Source organism: Bidens hawaiensis, unplaced genomic scaffold (genome assembly GCF_021521415.1).
Source record: "Bidens hawaiensis isolate Kalapana, Puna unplaced genomic scaffold, B.hawaiensis_p1.1 tig00013519_1, whole genome shotgun sequence".
Classification (NCBI taxonomy): Eukaryota; Viridiplantae; Streptophyta; class Magnoliopsida; order Asterales; family Asteraceae; genus Bidens; species Bidens hawaiensis.
The window spans coordinates 540,591-547,187 of NW_027492147.1; positions in this window are offsets into that span (position 1 = coordinate 540,591).

Consider the following 6,597-nt stretch of genomic DNA (forward strand, 5'->3'; position numbering starts at 1 on the left):
TAGATAAGAGTTATGCACGGAGTTTTTTCCCTTTTCAGATTGACCTAAAGAATGAAGATCTGGGTTTCATAATTATAGACATTATTAATGTTACTAAATCAGAGAAATTAATTCACAATCGCAGGTACACATCCTTATATTTTTATCATTTCTTATGTCGTTGTAATAAATAAAAAAGTTGAAGATTACTTTCATGAAACTACGTTTTGGTGCAGCCGCCTTAATCAAATGACGAATTAGGGCCTGGAAGTGGGGGCGGTTGCAATAGATCTACTTTCGGGTAATTAATGTATTGGCTACAATCGATCTCCAAACTTTCACAATTTTTACAACCACAGACTGGTCCTATTATTGATTTTATCAATTTCTTTTTTAATTCAAGGTTTTTTTTTGATTTTTGCTATACTGTGTAATGATCAAGTGTCAAACTAGGCGTAGTCTAAGTTGGATAATTTCATATAGTTATAACATACTTTGTTAATGTTATCCACATTTATCATTAATTGGGAACATGTCTACATGATTCCTCGAACAAAAGACGAATTTAATGTGATTCAAGCTAAGACCTAAACATATGTTTAAGCTAGTTTTTTACATGTATAATTCTGATAATAATTCATTTGTATTTTGTGTGATACACAGTATATGATGCATATAGCAATACAGACATGCAAGTAGAACGCACCACAAAGAACGAGATGGAACACAAGGTTTGTTTAAAATTATTTCATATCTTATTTATCATTTTTGATAGATGTGAACATTGTTATTGTTTATGATATTTCTATAATTATCTCCATTAACAACATAGGAATCATCCTGTCTCTAATGTGAAGAAATTTGATGGTAAGGGCACCATATTAATGTGTTTTATGTCTAAATTTTACCATAAACTAAGTTTGCTTCTTTACTCTTTAGTTACATTTGTTTGTCGATCATCTTTATTATTAGACAGTTGTTCAGTTTGATGTAGGTGGATTGAAAGTTTGAAACATGTCAAAATGTTTCCCTTTGATTAACAAATACTAGCTAACAGTTGTCTAATTTTTTAGTTTAAATTTTTATAAAAATGTTTAGTGTCTGGACATCCATTTGCCGCCAACATTCTTGACAAAACCTGGATCAAGAGTACTGGTTATGTATATCGTTTATAGGTAATGCATATCAGTGTAATGATACTCGCATTAGGTTATTTATTGATCTTTTTTATAGATTAATGTATATGAGGTCTATGATGCTATTTCAATTCAAAATTTTGGAGTGAATGGTTCAAGGGTGAAAATTGTTTGTTCTCGAAATTCCATCAAATCTGTTTCTACATGTAGGGCAAAATCATGGGAGCTAGGTGTATGACAGCAACAGAGTGACATCTTAGTTGTCTTCCACTCTTCTAGATTTCTAGGTTTTTCAAGGTTCTTTTTCTCATCTCATTTTTATTTATTTATTTATTTTTTGAAAAATGCAGAAACCAATAACTTTTGTATATTGTAAAACACATCTGGTGAATTGGTGAATATTAGTTCATGTCTACGCTTCTGTGTGAGATTAGGTGACATCTTTTGACTACTCTATTGGTACGCTACTGTTTTTCAGAAATAAGTTAATTGAATAGGTGAACACTAAACCCCTCCACATCATGGACAATAGGTTTACACCAAAACCGCCGCATCGCGGCGGGTCAACCAACTAGTACATTTATAAAAGTCAGATGGATGAGATTAGATAACATACTAAACAAGTACATGTTTTTTTACACAAAAGAACCAGGTTGCCGACTATGGTCTTTTTGGGTTTTCTAGGATTTACGAAGCTATTACAAGTTTTTTACCAAAAAATATGGCCTATGTTGTGATGAACGTGTCGGACCGATCATGCAAAAACCTAATTTTACTTATAGACAGAGTAAGTCAGGCATCGAATCCAGAGGAGCTTATGGTCAATGTCATACATTTGTTCATTTGTCTAACTATATTTACAAAACAATTATAAAAAAACAATTATGAAGATTTGTCAAAAGTGCTGATCACACTAGGAAATGGTTCGATTTTATAATCAATTATGTAATTAGCAAAGATTCAATCAATAAACAAATAAAATCACACCCGGGTTCAAGTAAGCAAATTATTAGCAATCTCATGTTAACATAACAAATTAATTATCAATGATCAATACAGATTGACTAACTAGGCAAACCTTAGGCATCAACAATCGCTAACACACGACACTGGTTATCAAACAGTCCCTGCCAGTGTGACCCTGTTAAGGGCAATTGTATGCTTCATCATATTCAAACTAGTCAAAACAACCCTATAAGCAATTATCATAACAACTGGTAAACTAATTGTTCTGATCAAAATAAATCTAAACCGACTGAGTGCACAATAATATTAGACATCAATACTCATAGATTAATCAAAGACAATTGCAAATCATTCGTTCTAAACCACATGAGAAAACTGAACAATACAATACTCTACATCCCGGGTATGATTCGAGAGGATTCAGCCGCTCATGATCTTCGATTAGTCTTCGGCTATTGATTCAGGATGATGAACTACGAATCCCAAGGTGATTGAAGGTGATCTGGGGCTCCCGGAATCGCCCCCTATCGTTCCAAAATGGCTGGAAGTCGGTATAACTGATTAGGGTTCGTAAAATAGTAGATATAGGTCAAAACCCATTTTTTCCCGTTTTTTAGGCCCGTCGCGCTAAGCGATGGCCATATACCCATCCCATCGCGTAGCGCGATAGAAGATAACCTCATTTTTGGATTCCGCTCGTCGAGAAACCCAAAATTAAGATATTATGGGTTCAGTAACTCATTTTCTAGTCCAGGATATGCTCGTTTACTTCTTGGTCGCTTTTTGTTAACCCATCTTGTTCAGTTTTAGCATCGACTTTAGGGTCCTCATCTAAACTCTTCCTGATCCTTCTAACACTTCCCAAGACTTCAAGTTATGCTCGGGTCACCCCCGAGATATCATTCCATGCTCGTACAAGTCTCCAATTTAGCATCTTTAATGATCAATGACCTGAAATACAAAAGCACGTTTGAAGTACCAAAGTTCTAACAATATACTCAATAAAACTACATAATTAGCAAACTAATATATATACAAAATACCCGACCATCATGTTTCCAACGGCATTGTCTTCGTTATTGTCATTCCTAAAAATGTTGGTGCCCCTATTTTCTTCATTGCATTTTTTGCTTCTTTTCGCCCGGATCTAACCTATGTTAGAGCTTGGCTCGTTTAGCTGTCTATTTATAATAGTTGATAATTTTAATATTGCTAGGTGATGGAATAGGTATGTGGATTAAGGTTATGTCAATACCTGGGCTTTCTTTCATAGGTCTCTTGGACTTGTGGTCTGGTGTTGGTGGTGGCAGACTTGCGGATGCATTAGCCGAAGTTGATTGAGTTGCATTGGTGGATGCCTTTGAAATCTTGGTTATGGTAATTGACTTTTCTGTCCTCACTGCCAAGGTGAACTCCATGGTTACCCTTATCATTGTGGAGATTGGTGATGGTAGCAATTTTTGTTGTAGTATCCCATGTCTAGCACCATCACCTAGCAGTCGGTTTTCAGGAAGTCCATCATTGTGTCGTTGTAGATTACGACTTTGGTTGTATCCGTGTCATCACCTAATTTTCGCATTTAGGCAGTACCTGTGTGTATAGTAATTAGGATTTAGTTGGGTTTATTGTATTTGGTAATGTTTGGTTGCACCCGCAATTTTTTAATCATATGCTAGTCATTACTCGAAACCTTAAACTAACTCAAAATGACCTATTAATATTTTTTTCCAAACCAGCCTATATCCAAAATACTTGTAACTAGTGTTTTTTGTATCAAAACCAACATAGAATCAAAATGTAAAAAAAATACTTTTTGTAAAATTGACCCATATGCAAATTGTTGGCCAGCACAACCGATTAAAAGTTAATTGTGTGTGGGAATGTTTGGTTGCACTCGTAATTTAAGACACAAACATGCAGTAAAAAAACAAAAATCAAAAAAAAAATTTAAACATCCAAACATGCAGTAAGAGTGTAAGACAATTTTTCTAAAAAAAATACCTTTCGTAAAATTGACCCATCTACAAATTGTTGACCAGTATAACCTATTAAAAGCTAATTGTGTGTTGGAATGTTTGGTTCCACCTGCAATTTAAAACACAAACATGCAGTCACAAAAAAAAAACAAAAACACATAAAACAAACTAAAACATCCAAACATGCAGTAAGACAATTTTTCAACAAAGCATCCAAGTGCACATACAAACATTAAGTAAGAACAATGAAGTAAGAACAGACACATTAGAAGCACAAACATGCAATAAAGAAGGGTAAATGGCAACAGTAGCAGGCAGAGGACGTGCCGCAAATGATGGGATGCATTCAAAATAGCCAATGTCTACCAAGAAAAAAGGATAGTAACAGTGGCACATTCCAAGTGCGTAAACATTGTTCATATTAAAAAAAAAACTTTCAGGTCAAGCAGGTCATGTGTGTTTAATGATTTTTGGGTTTATCTCTGGGAATGTTTGGCGGCACTCGCAAATTTCTAATCATATGTTAGTCATTGGTCGCGTATTTATATATAGATTAAATCAATGAAATTTCAAACAAAACAGAATATCTTGCAGGAAAATAGACTAAGTTGCTGTTCATATAAGCGAATTGACTTACTATTAGTGACAGCAAGCGACCAACCTCCAGAGATCCTAGACAAGATTAGAATATCTGCAAATGAACGAAACGAAATTGAAATAACTTATTAACTTGAATTAGCAAACATCCTATTCGATTACCAAAACCAACGCGGAAACCATTCGACATGAAGGATGAGTATCGGCCAAATTCGTGTTCTTATGAGTTTGTCATTTTTTTTTATGTTTAATCGGGCTCTCTAAGTTGAATATTGTTTAATTAGGTCTCAGTGGTTGCTTAATCGGGTTTCGGTGTCTCAGTTTAGGTATTTTTTTCTATATTTAATCGGAGCCTATAAGTTGAATGCTCAAAGCCACATCAGATGTAATGGTATTTCTATTTTTATTTTAACCTGTTGCCATTTTTTGTACTATTCGATGAATGAAACATCCGACATGCAGGACGGATTTCTTTCAGGCATTTCATCAAACAGCTAGCATGCGTATCAAACAAGTAAGGAATTCCATAAAAACAGCCAATGGCAAGTACATTCTAAAGAAGAAAGTCTAAAACCTAATGTAAATTTAAGTAAATCAACAACATTAATCAGTGTAGTACATTACCGTTAATTGAACGAAATAGAACAACGAAGTGAAATCCATAATCACAACATGCAATACAGAAGCCACAACCTAAAATTAGGTGAGGTTAATGGAAAATAGAACTATGAAGAAGGAGAAACCTACATGAAGGAAAATGAAAATGGAGAGCATTTCTGTAATAAGGTGTAAAAGTAAGGAACATGTGTCATCCAAAACAAAGTACAACAACATAAACACAGCTTACAAGTCTTAATGCTACCATCCTCCCACAAATGTTAATATATAAATATGAATTAAGAAGATATGTTAGTATGTTATTAAAATGATATTTAATTAATAATACTTTTAACAAAAAATTAAATTAAGATAATAACTAAAAGATGATTTGTAACTTTTATTAATAAATAATAATCCCCAAATAAATGTTTTTAATAACTCACTTTAATTTTAAAAGCCCAAATACAAAAGACCAAATTATCATTTGTTATTACAATCCTGGTAAATTTGCTTTATTTTAATTTATTGATTACACATAATCAATGGTTCATATATATATATATTGACATTTTTCACTATAATTATAATTCTTGTATAATCCCTATCTATACTATATATAAATGTTAATTTAAGAATTAAAGCAACGGTATAAAAGATGTTAGGATTCTAGATCTCAATATAAGCTAATGGACACAATTCACAATCAATGGAATAGTAAACAACCGATCTAATTCTTTGAATACCACTTTAACTGAAATCATATTTGAACTATAAATTCAATTAGTGTTTAACTTAAAACAATTAAGCAGCGGAATTCATTGGAGCTCATAAACATGTTTCAATAGAAAAGAATTATGCATTAACTATAATCTAATGATTACAATCTATTGCTTCCCTCAACTTTAGTTCATCATTCACTCTAATTTTCTAGTACGCAAGTACACTGATTAGGTGAATATGGTGATATGAAAAATGTTAACAAATAAGAGACTCTCTTCTTCATTTTATAAAGTGATAAACTGCTGATGAGCTAGAAGGTGAAAGCGAAACCTAACTAAAACAATTACAAACTACTGATAAATAAATTACAAGCAACTGACAAAAAGAGAATCCTATGCTAACTACTAATATTTACTAAACAACTGATGTTTGATCCATCAGTTGTTTGGACCTCCTTTTGGTAAATCAGCTGTTGTGTTTTCAGTTCTTTCTTATCAGCAGTTTGCAAGATCAACTGTTTAGAGCAATAGCAATAGCATGTCAAAACTTCATAATGGAGAACAACTGATGTTTGGGTCATTAGTTGTTTGGTATTTGGTCATCAGCTCTTTATAAGGTTTAAT